We start from the raw sequence: 27,099 nt of genomic DNA on the forward strand, positions 1-27,099 counted from the left end.
GTGTTATTGGAAGGGGGCAGAGAGGACAAACAGGACGTACATATGTATGTTGTAGTAGTGTCTGCAAGTGAGGTGGGTGTGCTACATGAGGTTGTGATGGTGGTGGTGGTGACTGCGCATGTGGTGTGTGGGATGCATGTCTGCGTGTCTGCTGTTGTGGTGACTGCAGGCAAGGCTGTACAGGTGGCAGGATATGGGACTGATTATGCAATTCATGCAGGTGTGAGTGTTGATGTGACTGTGAGGGAGGAGGGGGAGTGGGAGACAGTGGAGGCAGTGGCTGTTGTAGTATGTGCATCTGTGTGTTGGCTGTGAGTGTGCTTGTGGAGTGAAGTGTGGTGCCTGTGTTTGTGTGTGTGAATCCTGTCTGTTGTTTTGGGAGCATGCTTGTCAGATTGCGTGCATGGGTTGGGTTAAAGGAGAGGCCTTTGGGACTGAGAACAGGTAGTTGGAGGGGGACAGAAGAACCAGGGATACTGGCTGCAATCAAAGAGGAGGCCAGAGTCTGAAATGATCTATGTAGGGACGCCAAGCCACCGCGATTGCCCTCCAGGTAGGCATTTCATTGCTGCATCTGGGATGCCAGCCCCTGGATGGCGTTCACTATGGTTGACTGCCCTACAGAGATGGATCTCAGGAGGTCAATAGCCTCCTCACTGAGGGCATCAAGGCTGATTGGGGCAGGGCCTTAAGTGCTTGGGGCAAAGAAGACGCCCACCCTCTTGGGTGAGCGGTCACAGGCAACTGGGTGGGAGACTACGGGGAGGGTGGTGCTGGTACAGGGTTGGGGGAAGATCTTTTAGCTGGGGTGGTACCAGAGGGGTCCACAACCACCAGGAATCTTCCATCGGAGAAGGAATCAGAATCAGATGTTGTTGCTTCTGTCGCCCCGTGGTGCTCTCCTCACCCTCCAACCCACTGCTCCCTTCGGTGTCTGCGTTCTCTGCCTCCTGGGCCTCATGGGGCTCCCCCACTCTCCAGTGCCCCTGCTCCTTCGCCAGATTATGCTGTGCACACAAGGACAGGATGAGAAAAGGAGAGAGGGTTGGGGAGAAACAAAGGGACCACAGGGTCAATCACAGCAACAAATGCACACATGGCACACACATCACAATCACTCACTGGAACCAACACTGTGCAGTTTGGACCACAATGACAAACCATTACCTGGGTACAACAGCAATAAAGAACCCAAACACTACCATCTGCTCACCTACTGGGGCTCATAAAGCCCTGTCTTCCACGGTTTGCTATCTACTTAACAATACCAAATATACATACCACCCTACATAGCTAAGCCGAACCTCACAGGAAAAGCTACACCAGCTTATTGGGGCCTCCACTGACCAGAACCTTGCACACAAACACCATGGCAGACAATAAATGAATAATACCACACAGTCTGTACCCACCCCCTTGTGGCTGCTGTGCTGCCCTCAAGTGCTCATCCAACACAGGATTGGCCACCGCCATTATGTAGGGCATTAGGGGGGTCAGGATCTTACAGGCACCTCTCCCTCATTGAGAGGCCATCCCCAGCTGGGCCTCCCCAGTCTTCCGGGCCCAGCTTCTCAAGTACTCCCACGTGTCCTGCAGTGGGTGCTCTGCCGGCTATGGACCCACAGGGTCTAAACGTCCTCGGCAATGGCATGCGACAACCCTTTCTTTTGATGGGCGCTGACCTGCAGAGGAGACACAGACAGAAGGACACCATGAACTCAACAATCCATTCTGTTGCACAAATGGATTACATACTGCATATGACCCACATTAAGCACACACATGACCCGTACCTCTGTATACACACTGCATACAGCCAAAACCCTCCCCAAATAACAAACTGCCAGCCCACACATACAGCTTCATGCAGCCATGTCATATTCAATGTACCCATGATGTACTCACCTGTTGGTCTGGAGGCCCATACAACTGCCCATAGAGGGGTAGGACCCCATCTACAAACTTCTCCAACTCCTCAGAAGTGAAGGCAGGGGCCCTTTCCCCTGTAGCATGGGCCAATGCAGGTTCAAGACACAGGACACAGCAGCACATGCAGTGGAGATGTTGAACCGTAAAGAGTCAGGAATCAAGTGAAGTGGTACAAAGAAAATGACAGTCAGGTCCACGGCGGTGAACACCATCACCACCGGCATTGATCATCATTGGTTCCTGTACTCCATAGAGCTCCATGTTAGCCAATGAGGAGTTGCACGGCGGTGCAGACCGCCTTCCACTGTGACGTCAAACACCGGCAGAGTGAGGTCACTTTCACCTGTCTCTGCATACAGGACAGGCAGTTTCCATTTCCTAATGCGAGTACTCATGTTGGACATATTTATGTGGGTCATTGGTATTGATTGTACACACCTAGACAATTCCAATCTTCTACATACATACATGCTCTGTGAACTGTGATATTATGTGTCCATACTTCCTATAGTCATAGACATCTAATTTTTGGCTCACTTAGATACCAACCACTGTGGAGGAGGAGGAGGCAAGCACCCATGTACAGACCCCTAGTGGACTTGGCTACACTGGAGGACCGCCACATCATACTCACCTATTGTCTGGACGGACTCACAATTACTGAGCTGTGTCAACAATGGAGCCAGATATAATTCTTGCTATGCATAGCACTACAGCAATTCCCCCTGTAGTACAGGCACTCTCAGTGCTCAACTTCCTGGCAAGTAGTTCATTCCAGGTATCAGTGGGCTTGGTTGCAGGAATGTCACAGCCAATGTTTTCAATAGTGCTTGGAAGGGTTTAGGCTGCCTTGGTCAAACACATGAGCAGCTACATCTCATTCCCCCAGAGTGAAGATTTGCCCACTGTGAAGACTGGATTCTACGCCATGGGACACATACCACATGTGATTGGGGTAATTGATGAGACCCATATTGCCTTGATCCCTCACAGGGTAAATGAGCAGGTCTACAGGAATAGGAGGAGTTTCCACGCAATAAATGTCCAAATGGTGTGCCTTGCTGATCAATACATCTCCCACGTCACTGCCAAGTTTCCTGGATCTGTGCATGATGCCTATGTATTGAGGAATAGCAGTGTTCCACAGGTGATAGCACGACTACAGAGGCACAGAGTATGGCTCATAGGTGAGCTTGAGTCTTCACACAGTGTATGTCAGTGTATGCCAACTGGAGTTGTACTCCGTGCCATTGTACATAGGTAATGTGTGTCCCTCACTACTTCCAGGTGACTCCAGCTACCCAAACCTGTCCTGGCTGTTGAGCCCTGTGAGGAATCCGATAACAGGGGCTGAAAATCGGAACAAATAGGTACATGGCCGTACCAGGAGGGTTGTAGAATGCACATTTGGTCTACTAAAAGCTAGGTTCAGGTCCATTTAACAGGCGGGTCCCTATGCTACACCCCTTCGAAGGTCTACCAGATTGTGGTAGCCTGCTGCATGATGCACAATTTGGCCCTCAGACGCCATGTGTCCTACCTGCAGGAGAAGGAGGGATTCAATGCACCTGTGGCAGCAGTAGATACTGAAGACAGTGAGAAGGAGGAGGAGGATGTGGACAACAGGACACACATCACACAGCAGTACTTCCAGTGACACTCAGGTAACACTGTGAATTTAATCATATCTCAATTTCAGTTAAGTGTTGTGTGCCATCTGTGTTGTGCCAATCACTACCTTTACTTTTCTATCGACTGTCACTTATGCCTTCCCTTTTAGCAGATGTTTTTGGTGTGATCACAACTGTGTACTGATGTGATGACTACAGATCTCCTAAACACATTTGGTGGATGGAGTCACACATTACAAGATATTTGCAACGGAAAATACAGTTCAATACATTGCACATTTCTGTCTGATAAAGCACCAATACTCCAGTTGTGTTCAAGGCAGTTTATTGAAGTGATAATAAGGAAGAAATAGTGCAATAGAGTAGGGTGATAGTTGAAGACAACTTTAGTGTAGTCTACCAGTTGGTTTGTAGCACAGGTCTAGTGTCCGTGGGGCCTTAGGAAGAGGAGCAATGGCAGTCCAAAGTGAACAAGGTGACTCAGTGGTACACAAAGGGGACATTCTGGAGGGGCTCATTTCCTGGCAGTTGTCTTAGTCTTGGCAACAGTCTTTAGTGTCTGTCTGGGTCACAGGGAATGTTTATGGGGTGGTTCACCTTCTGCAGTGGGAGGGGTGCTGTTGGCCTGTGAGTGGTGTTGCAAGTCTTTCTGTCCACTAGCTGAGCAGATGTTGATGGCTGGTGAGTAGATTAGCTAGTTGAAGTGGGCCGCAGGTGTGCTCAGTTCTCCTGCATGGTGTTGGCCATGTCACCCAGCAACCCTACAATGGAGGCCATGTTGGCATTCAGGCCCTGCAACTTCAGCTTGACCTCCTGGTGCTGTACCCCCTGCAGCTGCTGGTTCTCCTGCATGATGGTGATCACCTGGCCCAACCTGTCTTGGGATTTTTGGTATGTCCCCAGGACATGTGTGAGTGCCTCCTGGGCAGTCGGTTCCCTAACCCTGGCCTCCCCCTGGTGCACAGCTGACCTCCCACTGTCCCTAGCCCACTGTGCCTGTGTCCCCTGAATGGTGTGTCCACTCCCACTTACCAGGACCTTCACCATCTTGCCTGTTTGGTTACGACTTGGGTTCCTGTATAGGTGGGCACACTATTGATCAGCGTGTCCTGGGGACAGGGGTCTGGGGATGTTGACTGGCTGCTGTGGTGTTGGAGTCGGGGGCACTGTGGTGGGCTGACTGTGGGATGTGGAATCCAACTGACCTGTGGTCCCAGATGGGCCAGGGAGTTCCTCCAGCTTGGGACATCCAGAGTTGCTATCATCACTGAGGGCATCTTCTGGGGATAACTGGGTTGCTGTGGCACCAGCTCACCGCTGACATTGGTGGGGCACCTGTGGGGTGTAAGTGATTTGTTAGGGTCATTGTCTGTCATATTTCTGCATTTCTACCTTTCACTATGGGTTTGGTGTTGTCCTCCCACCTTTGGTAGTGTATGGTGATGGATTGTGGGATTGGTAGTTCTACATGCTGTCCATGTTTTACTGGTGAGTGTGCATGCAGAGCTGGGAGGGGTGTACTTTCAGTGGGTAGGGCATGCAGGGGTACACATTTAAATGTGGTCAATGGGGTAGTGCATTGTGTGGGATGGAGTGTGTGTAGGGATTCGGGGTGAGGGGGTAAAATACTATGCAGGTATCAGTGAAGGTAGGTTAGCAATAGTGACTTACCAGTGTCCAGCTCTCTAGTGAGGCCCTCAGGATTGCCAAGACTTGCTCCTCCCATGCTGTCATCTGTGGGGGAGGAGGTGGGGGTTCACCACCAGCCCTCATGATGGCAATGGAATGCACCTTCCCTGTAGTTCATCCCACCTCTTTCGGATGTTGTCCCTTGTGCATGGATATTGTTCCACGGAGTTCACCCTGTCCATGATCCCCACCATAGCTCCATCTTCTTGGAAATGGAGATCTGCAGGACCTGTGCACCAAACAGCTTTAGCTCTACCCTGACGATTTCCTCCACTGTCGCCTGCAACTCCTCATCTGTGAAACATGGAGGAGTTTTATGGGGACATGCCTACTGTGTGTTGTGTGTGTTGTACAGAGGGTGTTCAGTGTTGAGGTAGGGTGTGTGATGCATGATAGATGTATAAGGGGATGTGTTTTGTGTGAGCAGTTCTCTAAGGGATTGGCCTGGCAAGGTGTAGCAGTCTTTTCGTGTTTACAAAGGATTGTGGGTTACATGGGGGTGTGTTTTATAGTGCTGTCGGTGGGTGTGTGGTTTGTGTGTCAGGTGTGGGTTTTTTGTTCTGGCCAATGTTGGTTTCCAGTGGTGTTGGGTACCCAATTCTGCCGCAGTGGTGTGCACCGCCAATGGCTGACTGCCGTTGAATGTGTGCTGTGGTAATTCATGGGTCATAATTTGGAGGGAGGTGTATTGCTGGCGTAGAGGTGAGGGTGGTTGGTCTGACAGTTCTTTGCCTTCATTGGGTCCGGCGGACTTGTGGTTGTGGCTGATTTTTGTCAGTTTTGTGTTTGTGTGTCATTATCTGGCAGGTGGATTACTGCCTCCACGGCAGTCTGTTTGTGGCCGTCACCGTGGCGGTCTTCCGAATTGACTGCCAGTGTCATAATGACCACCTAAGCCTGAAGGTAAAACTTTGACAGAGGCCTCCCACTCACTGTAGCCGAACAGGGCTCCATTGCGGTTGGCCTAAAATTTTGACTTTGCCCTGGTTAAGTGCGAATAGATGTCCAGATTGGTCCTTTTAGTTTCTATGCACTAAAAAATATTTCATCTTTAATAATTCATATGTCTGCTTCCCTTTATTGGATTTTTGTTGTTTTAATGTAATTTTAATGATAAAAATATGATCTATTTGTATAAATTGGAGTTAAGTTTTTATTGCTTTTTTTGTTTTAAATATTTAAAGTTTTGTGAATTTTAAATGCTTTACACACCTGTCTCTTACGCGAAGACTAACTGTTCATTGTCAAGCTACCAAGGGTTGAGCTTGGATTATTTTATAGGGACCTGACTTGACCTTGTGGGGATTAATGGCCTATTGCTAAGTGTAGGTACTTACCCGCACTTACCAATAATCAGCTTTCAAACTATATATATATATTTACTGAAAAAAACAAAGGTTACATTCACGTTATCGTTAGGCTAACTTTTTAAACATATAAAACCTTAGAAATTCACCAGTTATAGCTATCTCAACTAACTATAAATCGTGCCCTAAGGTAACTATAATTTGCACCCCCTCCATGCAAATTTTTTGATCAAATACTTTACTGCAAATATTACATTGATATTATCAATAATGTTACTGAAGATGTCATCAGTGCCATAATTTGTGGATAATTAGCAGTGCATAGCGAGGGTGCAGCCAGGCCCTGTGACCAACCCCCTATAAGCATCTAACCTTTCACTGTGCACGGCCTTTACCCATGTGCACAGAATATTGCCCGCAACACCTGGCCTGCAGCCAGACCCTGCGGCCAACCTCCCTAACCACAAACCCCATGTTGTGCATTGCCATTCGGCTGTGTGTGGCAGGAGTTGTCCGCAGCCTTTCTGGGTGTGTGAATAGGTGTGAGAGGGTGTAACTAGGGGGGATAGTGGCTGTTAGATTGTTTCTCTGGGTGAGAGAGTGTGTACATCTGTGTTTCAGTGGGTGTGGCAGTGTGTATGTGGGTCTGTGAATGGGTGCATGAGGGTGTTAGTGGGTCTGTGAGTAGGTGTGTGACAGTGTGAGTGGGTGTGTAACTGTCAAAGTGGTTTTGGGAGTGGGTGCGTGAGGGTCTGACAGGCTGTGAGTGAGTGCATGAAGGTCCGAGTGGGTATGTGAGTGGGTCTGTGAGTGGGTGCGTAAGTGTCCGACTGGGTGTGTGAGTGGGAGAAACTGATTGAAAGAGAGTCAGAAAAATGGAAATAAAGTTATAGGGCGAGAGATAGAATGTTTTTACGCTTTGATGTCTGTTATACTTAGAATGAGTGTTTGTACAAAATGTTTTTTTTTTTTCCTTATTTTAAAGTTTATGTGACCTTCACACTGAGCTATGGTTTAGTTTGATTTTAATTTTTTTTCAGCCCTATATGGGCTATCTGGGACTGCAAGGGAGCCCCCCTGCAGTCCCTATTATTTTCTTTAGTTTTTGTTTAATAAAAAGCCATTTTCCGGCTACCTAGCACTGCGAGGGAAGACTTAAGGCTTCCCTCAAGGTGCCACTGCTTCAGTAATCACGGAGATGCTTTAACAGCAGCTCTGTGCTTGCTATAGCATTTCATATCTGTCCCCTGCGACAGAGGTGAAAGCTTCAGATTTTGACAGTGGGGCCTGCTTTACAGCTCCCATTGTCAAAGCCTGAAGTGTTTGCTGTGACTTGGCTGCATCTGCAGAGCTGTAGCCAATCCACAGCAAAGAGCTATGTCCCAGGGGTGAGCACCCCGTGACATAGCAGGAGCCTGCAAAGCTCTCCTCCAATGAGAAAAGCCCTGGGACGCCGGGACTCCCTTTCTTTTTTTATATTTTTCTCCCAGGGAATAGTGGTCCCTGGTACAGGCGGCTCCCGCTCATACTTGTATATTCGCCCCGGGGAGGTGGTGCTCCACAGGGCTGCGAGGGAGGCCCTATTAAAAAGCATTTTGCCCTGGGTTGGTGGTTCCCGGAGAGCGGTGGGCCTTGGTCCCCCTATTCACATTTGCCCAATTGCCCCAGGGAGGTGATGGTCCCCAGGCCTTATTAAAGCACAAGTAGGGGGCCCTCATGCAACCCACTCCCATATTAACCCCAGATGCCCCCGAGACCTGGCCCACCTGAGACTAATTAAAAAAGCGTGGGAGGCTACGGTATTTTTTTTAAATCTCAGAAAAATCTGCCAATCTATCAGTGGATTTTTCAGATTTTTCTAAATGACTTTTAGCCCTGGTGGGGTCCCTCAGGGTCTCCAGCGCCAGGGCTAAGGTGTCAGGGTTGCTCTACCCTGGCCGCTTTTCTTTTCTTTTTTTCTCTTTTTTTCTGGGACTCAGCTCAAGCCGAGTCCCAAGATGGCTGCCAACACTCTTTTGTTGAAGTGTTGCCAGCCAATCAGATATCAGCATAGGGACATCTGGGTCCGCGGAGGATCAGAGTCCCTATATATCTATATTTTAGGCCTTAAATTACTCTGAAACTACAAAACAGATTTACACCAAACCACAACAAGTGTGACCTGTGGAACACAATCTAGCTTCATGCCAAATTTGATGTAATTCTGTTCAGTGGTTCGGGCTGTAGGCGTGTCTAAAAGGCCTAAGGAAAAGTGAATATGGAAAACACGTTTTGCGATCCACTTTTTCTCTGCTCCCACTTGATGGATCACTCCAAAACTGCCAAAGTTATAGGCAACACAAAAATGTTCTTCCTATGGAAACTAGGTCCTAACTACAACTATCTATTTACATATATAAACAATTTCCAATCACATCCTCATGTGGATAAGGTAAATGAATGACCATTTGCTAATCTGAGAGGGCTGTATCAAACAAGCTGAATAATTTATCAGTCTTGGAAATTATCTTAATATGAGATTCAACAACAAAATAAGCAGAGGGTATAGTGAATTCTGGTACATATCAGTGTATACAGATGGCAATATTTTCAAAACATTATTGCACAGAAAGGAAACAGCTGGCATTAGCATGATACATGTGGGGAGTTACCATGCTAACTCATTAAAATGGAGCATCCCCCATGGAGAGCTCCTGAGCGTGTGCCGCAATTGTTGTACCAAAGGCACTTCTTGAAAGGAACAGCATAACATGATTCAATCCTTTATTGAACGTGGATACCCTGATAAAATTCTCAAACAGGCCAAACAAAAAGTCCAAAATATGAAACATGAGTTGGTCTACGTCAAAAAAAGTTAGGTGCTAGGAACCCAATCCCCAGATTAATATCCTATAATAGAAGATCATATAAAATCAGGTAATGTTTAAAAAAAACATTGGGACCTTATAACAACTGACACAGTCATAGGGAAAGAAATAAGAGCGTATCCCCAGATTATCTATAAAAACCCAGATCTATTAAAGATATGCTTCTACATAGTTTCTCCAATTATGAGAAAATGCAAACATGGCTTAATGAACAAAAGGTTTCTTCAAATGTGGATCATGCAAAGTGTGTAAACACAGCATAAACCACAAGCAGTACACACTCCCTACTGTGAGACTAAGGGCCAGATTTATGGAAAGTGGTGCTGAAGTGAGTGCAGTGCCACTTTCCCTGCACCCCTTAGCACCCCCAACTGCCACCATGTGTGCACCGTATTTAAAATATGGTGCACCATGTTGCAGCGTAGGGGGCAATAGCGTCATTTTTCATGGCGCTATCGATGTACTCCACAGGAGTAGCGCCAAAATATTGGCTCTAGTGCTGCAGAGTACGTAGGGGCCCATTCTAAAGAATGGAAGCCCCCTTCTAACACCTGCTGTTGAGCAGGCGTTAAAAGTGCCATAAAGAATGGCCCAAGGAAATCTCATAGATTTCCTTGCACCATTTTTCCAGCTCGCCTAACGGGGGAACGCCCCTTTGCATAAATTATTCATGGCGCATGCCTAATGTAGCACAAAGGGTTACAGTATACGGCGTTGAGGCTTCAGCCTCATTGGGCCACATTAACGTAAAAAATAATTATGTTAATGTGGCACAAGGTGGCTCTAGAGGAGTATAAATGTGCCCTTAAGTTCATTATCAAATTCATCACCTGCAGATCCAACTACACAGTCTATATATTAGAATGCTAATGTAGATTGATGTACACTGAAATAACTAAACTACCTTTCAAGAAGAGGGTGTTGGAACATCTTTGTCCCATCAAAATTAACAATCAAACTTTTCATTTAGCATAGCATTTTCTAAAATATATAAAAGCAGCAATGAGCTCCTGGTGCTTTTGACATAGACAGGGTTGTAAAAAAAGAATAGGAGAGAGGGAAAGACATTTAAGAGTTTTAGAACTGAGATACATCATTGAAGTGAGTACAAGTTGTCCTTAGGGTGTTAACAGTGATGAGGAGCTAGCCCTACATGTTGGATATAGGTATTGGTGGTAAACTCTGCTCCCCCGGTGATGTTCGCAGAGTTTTGCCCACTCCGCGATCCACTTGGAGTGTGGACTTTGGCAAAAACTTTGCAAACCACAGTGTGGTAGATTTTATCACCCTCCACCCCAATTATTACTAATAAAACAGAAATTTGTACTATATTTTGTTTTCAATAGAGATGGCCACAAGGTGGAATGTGGTATTCAAACATTATTTCCAGGAGAAGAAGGTTCCTCTTGTTTAGATACAACAACCGTGAAAGCTGGTCACTAATTTGGTACCTCTGCAGCCTTTGCCAAAAGGGACAATGTTGTAGATCATGAACCTACTATTAGGCAATTTAGTGTCAGGTATGGAAATGCAGCACTTTATCATATGCCCTAGAGTAGTATTTAATAAGGAATGTTCGGAAAACCATACATGCTTTGCATTTTGAAAATGAGATGCATGGCCACACTTGTATGAGTGTGATGTGCAGAGGGAATATTTTGTCATGGTTAACTCAACTACGGTCCAACTGGTACAAATGGCAAAGTAATAGATGCCATGATATCCAGGGGTTTTTAAAAGACATTCATGAAACATGTCAAATGTGAGGACTGTGTGAGCTACAGTGACTCATGTTTGACATTTCAGAGAAATTCACTTCCAAGAGATACCAGCTGTACTTGAGACAATCACTAGCGAGGACTTAAAATAACTTACTCTTTTGCCACAGCATGTTAAATGAATGAATCAATTATTTTCCTTCTAGCCCTTAACTGCATAGTTTTGCCACCCAAGTGCTATATCTATTATCCAATGTAATAGCACTCAATTTATCAACCGTAATCGAATGAAAGGCCTAAATACCCATGCCTAAAGTACAGTTGTGACTTAAAGGTAACAGAGCTGTTTATAAGGAGCACTGAACCCGCTGTGCCATCTTGCCACACATTGCAGGTGGTGCTCTCCTTCGTCTATACACTCAGTTTATTATGATGCTTATCTTATATATATATGCAAAATGCAATTAATCTTAAAAGCAAAGGCAGCACCAACTATTGAACCTGTATTAGCACTGGAATGTATTATGTGTTCTTTTTTATGACAAAAACTGCTCTGTTCTTTAAAGTTTGGTTGGTTGTTCTTTGCTCTTTGTTAACTTTGGATGGGCTTTTATCTCTGTACCTTAAATATGCTTACTTTAAATATATGCAGTTAATATTCTGGCTTACATATTCATGCTTCCACATGCCACATTCATTGTCAGTGCACAAGCGTTTGCTCAACGTTCTGTCTCTGGCAGTAGCAGGAAGTCTCTTGGTAAGACCAGTCCACTCTCTAATTGTGGGTCAATTGTATAGCCATTTACTGTGAGAAAACGGAGGTGACTGCAGAAGCCCCCTTACTTTTTGCTCCCATTGTGTAACTGATACTGATGTTTTCTGACTTGGATTGTGCCCTGGACCCCGATTACTGGCCCCAGGGCCTGTACTCTTATGGTATATACAAATTAGGCATAATTATAGTTGCCAACCTACTTGTAAGTCCCTATTATATACTAGGACATGGAGTTTTAGGGACCCAATGTAGTCAGGGCACCCATGGGTGCACAGCTGTGGCGTATGGTGTTATTTTAAAATCTAGCCCGCCTTGCTGGATGCTTTTAAAATAATAGTAACCCCAAATTCCATTTTGGAATTAAAGGTACTTCCAAAGCCTGAAACTACATTTTTTACATATGTCACCTCTAAGGTCTGCCCCAGGTGGCCCAAGGGATGGGTGCAGTGTAAATATAAGCAGGGACTTTTTGAAAGATATTTGATAGGCCCTGATGAGGGACAAACAATCAAATTTGTTTTTCCCCATTGTAGTACTTTAATCCCATTGACTAACATTGGGAGGATTTATTTAAAAATAATTACGTCTCATTTCGACTAGAAAATAGCTACATATCTCATTTTTGGTATCAAATTAAAGGTTAGAATAAGTCCAACAACTTGCCAAGGTTGCCAAGGTTAGATGTTTTACTAACAAGTACAGAGAAAGAGTTTTAGAACTCTTTCTGAAAGTTAACAAATTCAGCCCTGTAGTGTCCTTCCTTGATTGGTCAGTCTCTGGCAGCCTGAGCCAAGCTACCGTAATGAGGTGTCAAGTGGCCTTGACTGAAACAAAGGGAGGAGAAAAGCTGCAGCAGGTTGCAGAGCAGGAAGGGGGGTAGAGCGGCCAAACTGTTTTTTGACAGAGGAAAAGACACCTGGGACCGAAACTAGACCTCCTCCATTTCCTGTTCCTCCAGCCAGATGGGATCTCCAGTAATTGGATTAGGAGAGGGGCTGGAAGGGGTGTGTTAGGGAAACATAGCCACACCAGTGTATAGGTTTAGCCAGATGAACTCTCTAAGGAGAAATTTCCTTCATCTTGGATTTTTAAGGAATGTTGCTTTCTGGGAGTGATTTTGCTTTCCCCAATTAAAGAGACTTCGAGGAGTTGACCAGGACCTCGAGCTGAGCCAAGCTGAGGATTTTGCATCACAGGCTACCCTGAAGATGATTCTTGATTGACGGTGAGGGAAAAATACCAAAAAAGAGACTTAAGACCTCATTAGGAGGTTGGTGGCCTTGAGACCGCCAGCCTTGCAGTGGTGGTTGGACCTCCACACTCCAGGTGGTCTGACCACACCAATAAGATCCTGGCGGTCGGTCAGTCAGTGGACCGTTGTGACTGCGAGAAACATGGTTCCCAACAGGCTGATGGTGGTCAGACTCATAGTCAACACGTGGTGCTGAGCTCAGCACAGTAGCGCTGATCACGGGTTCCCTTTCCGCCAGCCATTTCATGGCAGTTTAGCCCCTATGAAAAGGCTGGCAGAAAGGAAGTGCTGAGGGCCACAGGATGGCCCTTGCACTGCCCACAATGATATTATGGGAGGTGAAGGTGGCCCCCTTCTCAACACTCTCAAAATGCACCCTGCTTTGCAGACAGTGCTCATTCTGAGGGTGCTGTTGTGCTGCAGTATTGGTCTTGTCTCCCTTAAGGGAGCCAAGACAAATACCGCAGCATTATTCCTGACGGGCTGACTGTCAGAAATGTAATACGATATTCCAGTGGGTCAGTCCAGTGGGAACATTGTAATACGACTTGGGGTGAGGCCATTGGGTTGACGACAGTCTCATCCTGTGAGTTTGGCAGTCACCTTGTCTGACTGCCAAACTTGTAATCAGGCCTTTAATCCAAAGGTAAAATTTTGACCGAGGTCTTTAGCTCAGTGTATCAGACTTGGGCTCCATTGCAGTCATCATCACACTTTAACTTTGCCCCTGTCAAGTGTGACCAGATGTCCCCAGTTGGTGCATTTAGGCACTAGAGAGCACATTTTCGTATTTAGGGCCAGATTTAGGTATTGGCGGAGGGGCTAGTCCATCGCAACTGTGGCAGATATCCCATCTGCCGAAATCTAAATACCATTGTTTTCTTTGGTATTTATATTTCGATGGACTTAATATCTGTCACCGTTGCAATGGAGTAACCCCTTCGCTGAAATCTAAATCATGCCCTTTATCTTTAAAAATTCACACCTCCAGTTCTCTACATTGGATTTTTGTCATTTTGGTGTCATTTTCAAGATAAAACCATTTCTTGTTTTATAAATGTGTGTGATATTTCTATTGTGTGCTGTGTTTTACTTATCTATGGTTTTATTGATGTTAAATGCTTTACACACCTGTCTCTTAAGTTAAGCCTAACTGCTCGTGGGCCAAGCTACCAAGGGCCTTGACTGGGCGTAGTGCGGGATTGTAGCCTTTTACTAAGAGTAGGTAACTATCTGCCCTTACTAATAATCCAATTTCCTCCACTTACTAGCTTTTCTGGGATCACAGGCATACCTCAGAGGTCTTAATGTCTGGCAGCCCTGTGAAAATGATAGATAATTACAAAATAGTGCATTAATAACTGGATCAATAACCAAGTATAATGCCAAAGTCTCTTTCCCTGATGCATCACCTATTAAATGTTCTGTAACTGCTATACTTTGAACTCATACTTGATCTCTCAGTCATTCTCTGTGACAAGTACGGGTTCTGAAAACTTCTGATCATAGGTGTAACATAGTGTTCTTTGTTGTCACTGAGTCCAATTTGAGCCCGGCATGCATTGCTCAAAGTTGTGCACTGTTCTTGGTGTCATCTCGTTGGTGTGATTGTATGCAGTCATTGAGCATGAGGTTCTCTTTTCCTATTTGTGTTTATGTGAGGAGTGAGTTCTTCTCTCTCCGAGGCTTTTTCCTTCTCTATCTCGTGAGGCTGTGAGGTAGGCATGCCCTGGCACTGATACCAGTCATCAGCACCCCCTGTCTTTTCGTGGACACCATGAGCCCTCATTGTCCCGCGTAGAAAAATGGCGACCTGGCTCCTCATTCTGGGCCAGTACTGCCACCCTGGTGGCGACCACATGAGGCACCTCCTCAGGAGGAGGGGGCTTTTCCTTTGGACTGCAGCACTGAGGAAAGGAGATCAATTGAATCAATCATATTTGCCCATGTTTCAAAGTTAGTTAACCCAAGGCTATTGCAAGTTGTTTATCAGCATGATAGACCAGTGGAATTTACGCTGCTCACAGAAGTCACTGGATCCTCACAGATTTTTTAGGAAACTCCACATAATTCTGAAGAGTAAAGCTCAGCTATGTCCACCAACTGCTAACTAGATACTAACTAGGTACTGGAGTTTCTCTCATATGAAGCCTCTTTTCTGCTACCAATATTTTTTTTACTATTGATTTTTCTATTGATTTCCATTTTGAATAGTAGTCTTGATTTAGTAACTCCCTTTATATGTATTCTGTTTGCAATATATATTCTCTGTCCTTTGCTCTGTAATGTTGTTTTGGTTTTTCTAGGTATATTTTTTGGTATGTTTCAGTATTGTCCTTTCCGAAACGTATATATTTTTTAAACACACACTCACATTGCCCAGATCTTCCTTATAGAATGAACACTATTACACCTTTAATGATTTCTGTACCATTTTGATATGCACAGAAAGGCCCATATTTATACTTTTTTAGTGCCGCATTTGCGTCATTTTTTTACACAAAAGTGGCGCAAACTTACAAAATATAATTATATTTAGTAAGTTTGCGCTGCTTTTGCGTAAAAAAAAGAAGCAAATGCGGCACTAAAAAAGTATAAATATAGGCCAAAGTACCTCAATTTGGATGCATTGGTTCAAAATGGACATGTCAAAAGGGTCCAGTTCCATGTTCTTCCTTCTTGCACTCTCTTTACTAGAACTATGTATGTAGAACATTATTGTGGTTCCAGGTATTATTTTCCTTTGATTGATATGTGTATGGAATGTACATTTGCCTATGGAACAATATTGTGTTTTATTTATGGTCACTTTACATCACTTATATTCATAATTTTGTGGTCTAAAATATGGTAGTATTTTATTGCAATAATTTGGGGCATTTGCCTAGATTACTTAGATCAGTTTAGATCTTTGGTTTTGCGTTCACAATTATGACCATAACGTAGATATTGCAGTCTACATATACATATAGCAGATTGGTATTATCTGATATCTTTATTTGTTTGAAGGATTGTTGGAAAATCCCCCTTTTTGCTCTGGTCACTCCCACACATTTTGGACAGATACTGTGGTTACTGACTCTTGGCTGTGCCCTGGGTACTGCTAATCAGTACTAGGGGCAGTGTTCTGTGTAAAATGGATTATGCAAATTAGGTTAATTATAATTGGCTGTATCAACCTACTTATAAGTCCCTAGAATATGGTAGGGCAGGAAGGTTCAGGGACCCCAGCATATTTAGTGCACCCCTAGGTGCACTGCTGTGGTACCCAGTGTCATTTTAAAGGCCTTGCTGTCTGCTTTTCAGTTAAAGTAAACCCCAAATTCAACTTTGTAATTAAAAGTACTTCCAAAATCCTAAGCAACCTTATTTTTACATATGTCACCCAAAGGGCTGCCCTATGGACCCCCAGGGTTGTGTGCAGTGTTACTATAATCAGGGACCTTATAAAATATGTTTAATAAGCCCTGGTGAGGGAAAAATAGCTAACTTTGTTTTCCCCGATTGTAGCTAATGGCGTCCTTTGGCATACCCGGGGAGACTTTATTTTAAAATAATGAAATCTTATTTTCCATAGAAAGGAGCTAATTATGGCATGTCTAGTAGTACATTAAAAGTTATAATAAATCAGATAACTTGCCACTGTTTAATTTCATATAACTTGCACCTAGAAATAATTTTTGAACTCTTTCTAAACATCATCAGCTTCAGCTCTGTAGTGCCCTTCTCTGATTGGTCAGCCTTTGTCAGCCTGGTCAGGCTGCCTTGATGAGGTGTGAAGTGTCTGGGCTGACACAAAGGAAGCATGTGGTGGGAGAAGATCTATCTCAGCAGATGGTGAAACAGGATGGAGAAGAGCAGCCAAAGGAGGGAAGGACATTTGGGACTGCAATTGTACCGCCCACAATTCCTGCAAACACAGTAAGCCAACTGCCCCCGGATTAGATTAAGAGAGGTCTGGAAAGGGGTGTGTTAAGGGAAATGCAGCCAGAGCAGTGGGTGGGCTCAGCCAGACCTACCCTCTGAAATAGCATTTTTACCATTTTGGACTTTTAGAGAATGTTACTCCCTGGGATTGATTGTTTCCACCCTTCCCAGGAAGTGGTCACTCAGGAGGCTGGAGGCCTACACATGATTGTACAGAGCTCCCCCTGTTTTTTACTCCCAGGAACAAGGATAAAATTGGCAGAGCTGCACCCCACCGAAGATCCCTACATTGAACAAGATAAGAAGAAGAACAACTTCCCCGCTGGACTTCTGACCTGCACCTGGACACTGCACTCTGAAGGACTGCACTAGCTGCACACTTGGGTTTCACCACTAAAAGGACTTTGCTTGTCTTCCACTACTTCAAGAAGGGACTCGGGTACAGGTAGAAAATAGCTGACCAGAGCCCCCTACATCAAGCACTGAAGAAACTGACCAGCTGACCGATGGTCATTTTTGGATTTGAGCCAGGTGCATTCTGGGCCTTGGAGTCCTAACCCTCAAACAGCAACTCAGAGCTTCTGGAACCTTAGGGTGAGTTGTGGACTCCTAAAGGACCTTTTAAGAACTTCTGGAAGAAGTTCGAGAAGTTTGGAGAAGTTTGGAGCCAGTCTGGAACAAAGCTCCACAAGTGGACCAACCCAACGTCATGAGTCAAGCCAGCTTACGTCAACTGCAACGAAGCCTGACTTGCATGTTCGTCCCACTGAAAAGCTCCGGAGCCCCAGACTTCCAGGAATCAACTGGGGGCTTGTGGAAAGGCAACCCGACGACATTGACTCGAAAGCAGCTTGCTGTGGAGGGTTGTTCGACGTTGAAAAGAAAAAGATCCAAAACGTTTTCTAAGTCTGAACGTAAAAAGTTGACCAAGGCTTCCCACGCAGCATATCCAAGGAGGGCTCCAGGGAGGTTGGCTTCAATTTCAAGTCCATCCACGATGAAGATTTCACCTAGAAAATCACTTAAGTCCAAATGTAGAATTCTTCACCAAGGTCTCCTGCACCATGGATATGAAGAGGGCTCAAGGGAGTTCAGTATCGACTGACAAATTCGTCCTGGTGAATAAAATCTTCAAGAAAAAAGACTAAGTTCAAAGGTAAAACTGTGACTGAGGCCTCCCGCTCACTGTAGCCGAGCAGGACTCCATTGTGGTCAGCCTCAAATTTTGACTTTGCCCCAGTCGAGTGCAACCAGATGTCTTGATGGGCACTTTTATTTTCTATGAGCTAAAAACATTTAGGCCCTTATTTATACTTTTTGGTGCAAAACTGCACTAACGCAGTTTTGCACCAAAAAGTTTTGCACCGGCTTGCACCATTTTTTAGCACCAGCTGGGCACCATATTTATGAAATGGTGCAAACTGGTGCAAAGGGTAGGCTAGTGTAAAAAAAAAGGACATTAGGCAGGTTAGAGTCAAAATAAATGACTCTAACCAGATTAGGGTCATTTTTTGATGCTAAGGGGCATATTTATACTCTGTTTGCACTGAATTAGCGGCACTTTTTTTTTTTTACTCGAATTTGGTGCAAAACTAACTCCATATTTATACTTTGGTGATAGACCTGTTTAGCGCCAAATTTACGGAGTTAAAGTCATTTTTTGGAAGTGGAAACCTACCTTGCCTTAATGAGATGCAAGGTGGCGTTCCCATGCAAAAAATGACTCAATGGCCTTAACTCCATATTTATACTCCTATGCAAAAATGGTGCAAGGGAGGGAGGAGGGGTCAAAAAATTGGGCAAAGCTTGCTTTGCCCCATTTTTTAAAGCCTGGGTCAGGGCAGGCGTTAGGGGACCTGTGGGCCTATTTCCATGGAGGAATAACATTCAATAAGCCCACAGGTGCCCTCCCCAGTCCCCAGGGGCACCCCCACCCACACCAGAGGGACTGCGGAGGATGGGGGACCCCATCCCAGGTAAGTAGAGGTAAGATTGCATTTTATTTTTGAAAGTGCCATATGGGACCCTGAAATGGGCCCCATACATGGGACAGGGTGCGATGGCCATGCCCCGGGGACCCTTGTCCTCTGTGCCGGCCATTTGGGTCGTGGGCGTGACTCCAGCCTTTTCTAAAGCAGGAGTCATGTGGCATGTTAGGTTTAGCACCATAAAATGACGCTAATCTGGTTAGAGTCATTTTTTTTTTACTCTAATCTGCCTAAAGTCATTTTTTGGTGCTAAACCCTCTTCTTCTATACTGCCAGCCCCACCCAACTAAAGTCATTTTTTTTTTAACTCTAGCCTATCCTTTGCACTGGCTTGTACCATTCCATAAATGTGGTGCTCGGCTGGTGCACAGAAATGGTGCAAGCCGGTGCTAAACATTTTGGTGCCATACTGAGTTAATGCAGTTTGCAGCAAAATTTATAAATAACAGCCAATATTTTGTAAGTTTGCACCACTTTTGCATCAAAAAATGACGTTAATGCGGCGCAAAAAAAAGAATATAACAGGGCCTTGGTGCTAGATGGGTCTAGCACCATAGTATAAATATGGAGTTAGTTTCGCACCGAACTAGAGTAAAAAAAATGACACTAATTTGGTGCAAACAGAGTATAAATATGCCACAGAGTATAAATATGCCCCTAAATATGACATTAAGGCCATAGAGTCATTATTTGCACGGAAACGCCTACCTTGCATCTCATTAAGGCAAGGTAGGTCTCCACTTCCAGAAAATGACTTTAACTCCATAAATTTGGCGCTAGACGGGTCTAGCACCAAAGCATAAATATGGAGTTAGTTTTGCACCGAATTAGAGTAAAAAAAATTATGCTAATTCGGTGCAACCAGAGTATAAATATGCCCCCTAATCTTTAAAAATATATATCTCTGGTTCCCTTTATTGGATTTTTGTCATTGTAGTGTCATTTTAAAGATAGTAATATATTCTATGTCTATAAATTGGAGTTTATTTTTTATTGTTTTTTGTGTTTTACTTATTTACTGTATTGTGTTTTTGAAATGCTTTACACATCTGTCTCCTAAATCAAGATTAACTGTTCATTGAAAAGCTACTAAGGGTTGAGCTGTGATTAATTATTTGAGACCTGACTAGACCTAGTGGGGGTTTGTGGCCTAAGGCTAAGTAAAGGTACTTACCTGCCCTTACCAATAAACCACCTTCCGATTTGGAGTGCAGTGGTGGAATCTAGTAATTGTGTATAATATCACACTAAAGTTTTCAGTGAAACAAATTAAAAATCCTCTAAATGGTCCTAGGGCAAAAATGTATTTTAATTTTTAATTTGAACTAATTTCAATTTTCAAATTTTTGTGATTTTTCTAAATTTCCGAATCCAATTTTTGCAAAGCTTTTTTGTGTGACATAAAACTTAAGGGTTAACCTGGAGCTTGAACTGGCTAGCCTACCCACATTTACAGTAGTCCAGCTTAGGGGGTTGTCTGCAGACACTAATCTCAGGAAGAGTGTACTGATTAAACTCCAGACAACCTGGGCTGAGGCCCAACAAGTAGGCATAGAGGAAGCTCCAGAGGGAGATGATGGGATGGACACTAGGTCCAACCTCTCAGAGGAGGGAGGAAAGACACACCTCAGTTAGGAGGAGGGAGAACGATCATCACTCCAAAGAGTCACCCAGGCCATGCCCAAAGCTAATTGGAGGAGGGGGGTCCCATGAGAACGAAATAACCTGTCCCTCAGGAAGAGAGAGCTGGAAACCCAGCTGGCCAATATAGTGTTGGAGGAAAAAAAGTTGGTCCTAGAAAAGAAATAGTGAACAAGAGTAGTACAAAAAGATTGTGGCAGCAAAGATTAAACTGAGATGTCCAGGGATACTGGGTTTTGTCCCAGGTTACCCAAGATGGTGGTTTCTGTATACCAAGAGAGTGATGAAATAGATCATTGGCTGGCAGCCTATATAAGGGCTCTCAGAATGAGAAGGCTTAAACCTCATTACTGAGGTTCACTCCTATGGGAGTTGATTCCAGTATCTGGGAGGGACAGGCTCCTGACCCTAGGGGAGGAGGAGACAGACTCCTATACCAACATGAAAAAGTGTTGCACCCAGAAGTTTGGTCTGACACCCAGAACAATATAGAAAGAATTTCAAGGACAATCAGAAGGCCAGTCCTGGGTTGACTTTGCAGACATCTCACAGAAGGCACTAGATGGCTGGCTATAGGGTAAATAGGTAAGTATCTATGAGGGGCTGTATAGATGGATTATGAAGGAGCACCTTCTAACTAATTGTGTGCAAAAAAGGTTACGCCAGTATCTAGTTGACTCTAAGTTGGCCAAACCCAGGGATCTGTCGGAGGCAGCAGATGAATGGTTGAAAACCAGAGTAAACCAAAACCCCTCAGGGGGTGATCAGAGAAAGGGAGGACAGGGCACTTCCCAAGGGAAGACCTAGAGGAAAGAAGTTAGAAAGTCCAGGGAGTCCTCGCAAGAGTCTCCAAAACCTGCACAGGGAGAGAGAGCCCTGAGCCGTTCCACTTCGAAGGGGAAGGGGTACCAGGGAGAGAATTATGATCCTGTTAAGACAGAAAAGTTCCAAGAACTTGCCAAGGCTGGCAAGTGTTTTGAGCGTCACCAGCCTAGACACAAAAGAGGGGATGCTACCTACTCAAAGAAGCCCCCCCACTGGTAGGCAGTCCCATGGGATTGCTAGTGTAGGTGTAGGGGTGGAAGCTGGCCCAGGGATGAGATATGGGTACACAGAGGTCACCTTAGTGTCTGTGGGTGGGGTGGACACTGCAGCCATGGCAACCTTACCTCCCTGCATGGAAAGGTATAGGTAGAGGCCTAAAGCCAATTGGACTGAGGTAGAGGCTCTGAGAGATACAGGAGCCAATGTTACTATGGTCACAGAAAATCTGGTTTCTTCAGAGCATGTCTTACCTGCTGTATTCCACCAGGTGACAAATGCAGACAGTAGAACCAAGCTCCATCCCATGGCAATAGGGAGCTTAGAATGGGGGAAGTGTGACTTTCCCTAGAAAGGTTGTAGTAGCTCCTGCCCTCTCAGTAGAGTGTCTGCAGAGAAATGATCTAGAAACATCTGAGTGGTCAGAGGTCGAAGGAAGAGTCCATGCACAGATGCTGGACCTCCTTGAATGGATGTCTGTTGTACCAGGTCACAGGCAGCACAACAGGGAAGTACTGGACACTTGAACACTGAAACAATGGGCCAAACCTCCAAGAACAAGATAAAGGGCACATAGGGGGTCATTCTGACCCTGGCGGTCACCGACCGCCAGGGCCAACGACCGCAGAAGCACTGCCAACAGGCTGGCGGTGCTTCCATGGGCAGTCTGACCGCGGCGGTACAGCCGCGGTCAGAAACGGGAAACCGGCGGTGTCCCACCAGTTTCCCGCTGCCCCAGGGAATCCTCCACGGCGGCGCTGCTTGCAGCGCCGCCATGGGGATTCCGACCCCCTTACCGCCATCCTGTTCCTGGCGGTTTTCACCGCCAGGAACAGGATGGCGGTAACGGGTGTCGTGGGGCCCCTGGGGGCCCCTGCAGTGCCCATGCCAATGGCATGGGCACTGCAGGGGCCCCCTAACAGGGCCCCACATTGATTTTCAGTGTCTGCCAAGCAGACACTGAAAATCGCGACGGGTGCCACTGCACCCGTCGCACGCCTTCAACTCCGCCGGCTCCATTCGGAGCCGGCTTCCTTGTTGAAGGCGCTTTCCCGCTGGGTCGGCGGGCGGCCTTCTGGCGGTCGCCCGCCAGCCCAGCGGGAAAGCCAGAATGGCCGCCGCGGTCATTTGACCGCGGTGCGGTCATTCGGCGGCTCCCGCCGGGCGTGCGGTTACCGCCGCCGGCGGGAGTCGGAATGACCCCCATAGTCTGGCCTGCCAGCCCCTATGAGTACAGAGGTTCAAAAAGAATCAAATCATGATGGGGAGGATCTGACCTCTTAGGGACAGACCCCTCCCCTGCTAGCTCTGCCTGACTTGTCAGAATTGCAAGGGGCAAGTGAGTACACGAGAGAAGAGTTGTGCAAGGGGCAAAGAGGTTACCCCTCTCTTGAAGGCCTGAGACAGACTGCCTCCAGGCAAGATCAGGGAGATGTCAGTGGGTCCCACAAGATTTATTGGGAGGATGAAGTTGTCTATACTGAGGCCAGGGACCCCAAACCAGAGACAGCCAAGAGAGTGGTGTTATCCCAGATATACAGGAAATTCCTTCTCATCTTAAGCCATTATATTCCCTTAGCAGGACATTTGGGGCAGACCAAGACCTGGAACATACTTGTCAATCATTTTTAATGGCTTCATTGGTCAGAGAAAGTGAAGGAGTTACACAGCTCCTGTGTCACCTGTCAGGACAGTGGCAAGACATGGGGCAAGCCAAAGTCTCCCTTGATACCACTACCAGTGGTTGGGACTCACTTTTAGAGGGTGGGATTTAACATTGTTGGTCCCCTTGACCCACCAACTGCCATCATTTTTGTGTATCATTCCACGAGGTATCCAGAGGCAATACCCATCAGGATAGTCACTGCTCCCACAGTGGCTAGAGCCCTACTTGGTATATCCAGCAGAGTAGGTATTCCCTAGGAGGTGGTCTCAGATAGGAGAACAAACTTCGTGTCTCCCTATCAGAAGGCGATGTGGGACGAATGTGCTGTTACTTACAAGTTCACCACCCCATATCTTTCCCAGAGCAATGGTCTGGGAGAAAGATTTAACAAAAACTTGAAGGGCATGATCATGGGCTTGTCTGACAAACTCAGGACGGGATGGGATATTCTTCTCTCATGCCTGCTGTTTGCATACAGGGAGGTGCCATACAATGGAGTTGGATTCAGCCCCTTTGAGTTATTGTTTGGGCACCCTGTAAGAGGTCTATCATGTTTGGTAAAAGAGTCATAGGAGAAGCCTCTCAAAGAATCCAAACAGAATGTGTTTGATTATGTGCTGTGCCTGCAGTCACGTATGGTTGAGTATACAAAGAAAGCAAGCAGCAACCTGGAAGCCAGTCAAAAGCTCATGAATCTCTAGCATGACCAGAAGGCTACCATGCCTAACTATCACTCAGATCAATTGCTGTGGGTTTTAGAGTATTTGGCTACTAGGGCCTTCCAGGCCAAGTGGACTGGGCCCTACCCCATTTTGGAGAAGAAGGGAGAGGTCGCCTATCTGGTAAACATTTGCACCCCCAGGAATCCCTATAGGATCCTGCATGCAATAAGACTGAAACCCCACGAAGACCAGGGCAGAAATGACAATGCTTATGGTCACAGATGAGGGAAAGGAGAAGGAGAGTGAACCTCTGCCAGACCTCCTCTCCTCCAAAGCACAAGATGGGTCAGTGGAGGGAGTGGTACTCTCTCTCAAGTAGACCAGACAGCAGCAGAAAGACTGCAGACAAGTGTTGAAGCAGTTTGCTGGTCTGTTCTACTTGACCCCTTGACTCACTAATTGGTGTGTCTATGACATTGACACTGGTGACAGCTTACCTGTCAAAAATAAGGTGTACAGATTGTCAAACCAGGTCAGAGACAACATCAAAGCTGAGGTAGCTAAGCTGTTGTAGTTGAAGATAATTGAGCTCTCTGATTTTCTTTCGGCCTGTCCAGTGGTGCTGGTACCCAACCCTATTACTCAAGGTGGGAAGAAAGGGCTAAGATTCTGTGTAGACTACAGAAGTTTAAATGCAGTCACTAATACTGATGCTCACACCATACCTAGAGCTGATGAGCATATTGATAGGTTGGGGGCTGTTAAGTTCCTGAGCATATTTGATTTGACCTCAGGACACTGGCAGATTGTCTGAAGTTCAGGAGCTAAGGAGAGGTCAGCAGTTTCTACCCCGGAGGGCCACTTTCAACACAAGATGATGCCCCTTTATTTGAAAAATTCCCCTGCCACCTTACAAAGGTTGGTGAAGAAAGTCTTCGCTGAGTTGGAATCTTTCAGTGCAGCTTATCTAGATGATATAGCTGTATTCAGTTCCACCTGGAAGGATCACCTGGTCCACCCTAGGCAAGTATTCCATGCCCTGCTGCAGGCAGGCCTGACTATCAAGGCAAGCAAGTGCCAGAGAGGGCAAAATTCAGTGGTGTGCATGGGCCACTTTGTAGGTGGAGGCCATGTACAGCCTCTCCAGCCCAATATCCAGTTCATCCTAGATTGGGAGGCTCCTAAATCCTAGACTCAGGTCAGGGCTTTTCTTGGCCTGTCTGGGTATTACAGGAGGTTTGTTCAGAATTATAGGACCATTGTGGCTCCCCTGACAGAAATCACCTCAAAGAAGCAGCCCAAAAATGTCATTTGGATCTCCAGAGTGTCAGAAAGCTTTTGACACTCTGAAGGAGGTTATGTGTTTAGCACCAGTACTACTGGCCCCTGACTACAGCAAGGAGTTTATAGTGCAAACAGATGCTACAGGATTTAGGGCAGTGTTAGCACACAACAATGAAAAGGGCCAGGATCAGCCAGTTGTCTTCATCAGCAGCTGACCACTCCTGAGAGAGCAAAGATGAAGTGCCATTGAGAGGGAGGCGTTTGCTGTGGTCTGGTCCCTGAAGAAGTTGAGGCCATACGTGTTTGGCACTCACTTCCATGTTCATACTGATCACAGACATCTCAGATCGCTCATGCAGATGAGGGGGGAGAGCCCAAAACTGTTAAGGGGGTCCGTTTTCCTACAGGGGAAGCATAGTCCTGGGACTGCCAGTGCCAATACAGATGGCCCTTCCAGGATTTTCCACTTAGCTGATAAGTACTACCGGGGGTAGGATAGTACCCATTACCTTTCATCTGTGGGAGCAGTGAAGGAAAGTCTTTTTCTTTGCACTGGTCACACCCAAACGTTATGGACAGATACTGGTGGTTACTAACTCTTAACTGTGCCCTGGGTACTGCTAACCAGTCCCAGGGTCAGTGTTCTGTGTAAAATGGATTATGCAAATAAGGCTTATTATAATTGGCTGTATCCATCTACCTATAAGTCCCTAATATATGGTAGGACATATAGGTTTAGGGACTCCAGCATAGTTAATGTACCCATAGGTGCACTGCTGTGGTGCACAGTGTCATTTTAAAGTCAGGCCCCCCGGCAATCTGCTTTTAAGTTAAAGTTAACCTCAAATTCGACTTTGGAAAGTATTAATAAAGTCCTAGGCTATCTTATTTTTACAGATAAGTCACCCATAAGGTGTGCCCCATGTGGTCACAGGGTTGGGTGCAGTGCAGCTATAAGCAGGGGCCTTATAAAAGATGTTTTATAAGCCCTGGTAAGGGACAAATAGCTAAATTCATTTTTCCCCATTGCAGTGAATGGGCTCACTTCAGGAGGGGGACTACATATCCCAGTCTGCTCTTTGGCCCCAGGAGGCGACCATTTTCAGGCACAGCTGCTCCCACTTGCCACAGCAAAGAGCGATATAAAGCGCTAGGGAGTCCATCGCAGCACGGAAAGCACTAAATTCAGGAGGGGAACTACATATCCCAGACTGCTCTTTGGCCCCAGGAGGCAGCCATTTTCAGGCACAGCTGCTCCCACTTGCCACACCAACGAGTGCTATAAAATGCTAGAGAGTCCACCATAGCGTGAGATGCGCTAACTTCAGGAGGGGGAGGTGGCGGCCATTTTCAGGCACAGCTGCTCCCGCTTGCCACACCAAACAGCGCTATAAAGTGCTAGGGAGTGTACCAGAGCGCGGGATTGGCTAACTTCAAGAAGGGGAGTACATATCCCAGGCTGCTCTTTGGCCCCAGGTGGCGGCCATCTACACGCACAGCTGCTCCCACTTGGCATACCAGAGAGCGCTATAAAGCAATAGGGAGTCCACCGCAGTGCAGGACATGCTAACTTCAGGAGGGGGCGTACAAATCCCAGACTGCTCTTTGGCCCCAGGTGGTGGCAATTTTCAGGCACAGCTGCTCCCACTTGCCACACCAACGAGCACTATAAAGCACTAGGCAGCCCAGCTCGGGACGTGCTGACATCAGGAGGGCGACTAC

The sequence above is a fragment of the Pleurodeles waltl genome, chromosome 10, assembly GCF_031143425.1.
Source record: "Pleurodeles waltl isolate 20211129_DDA chromosome 10, aPleWal1.hap1.20221129, whole genome shotgun sequence".
Classification (NCBI taxonomy): Eukaryota; Metazoa; Chordata; class Amphibia; order Caudata; family Salamandridae; genus Pleurodeles; species Pleurodeles waltl.